Raw genomic sequence first — 640 nt, 5'->3', positions numbered from 1 at the left:
GTTGCTGAGTGTCAGAGCAGAGCTCAGAAACAGAGCAGTAGTGAGCCGCGGTCTCAACGTGAAATTGGATTTATATCTCTTGAGATGAAATTTGCGACGGTTCACACGGTCCTAAAAGTCTAATACTGATGGGAGATCTAATAGCAGCCGTAAGCTAGGATGTTTAAAGCTAAAGACGGCGGCGAAAAGTAGGAGCGACTGTAGATCGCGGTCTCCTTTACTAAGGTCGATGAAGTAGGACGGTCTGCCCTTACTTTACAAGATGATTCATTTTCGTCACCATGTGACAGTGCTGCTGAGTCAGCACTATCTGTGACTCGCCGTCAGTATGGAAAAGCAAATTTCCACGGGTTCGTAGCGAGAAAGATTTTAGCTTGTGAATGAAGTGTAGAATAGTTTCAGTGGCTATTACTTTCCATCCTTTATCCCTGGCAGATTTTTGCGATGGACTTGAATAATTAAGTATATGGGGTTGCTCGCAATGTGTTGCAAATGATGAAACCACCGAACGGATTCAGTTGATCAAGAAATCTTTATTCATCATAGACGAGATTGCTTTTAAAAGCTCACATCATGTTGTTGCAGAAATGTGACAACATGATCATTCTTTTTTCTGAGTATACCATCGAGGTAAAAATGA

This window comes from Plasmopara halstedii, assembly GCF_900000015.1.
Source record: "Plasmopara halstedii genome assembly, contig: Scaffold_322, whole genome shotgun sequence".
Taxonomy (NCBI): Eukaryota; Oomycota; class Peronosporomycetes; order Peronosporales; family Peronosporaceae; genus Plasmopara; species Plasmopara halstedii.
The sequence above is the reverse complement of the archived record's forward strand: the minus strand, read 5'-3'. Positions refer to the sequence as shown.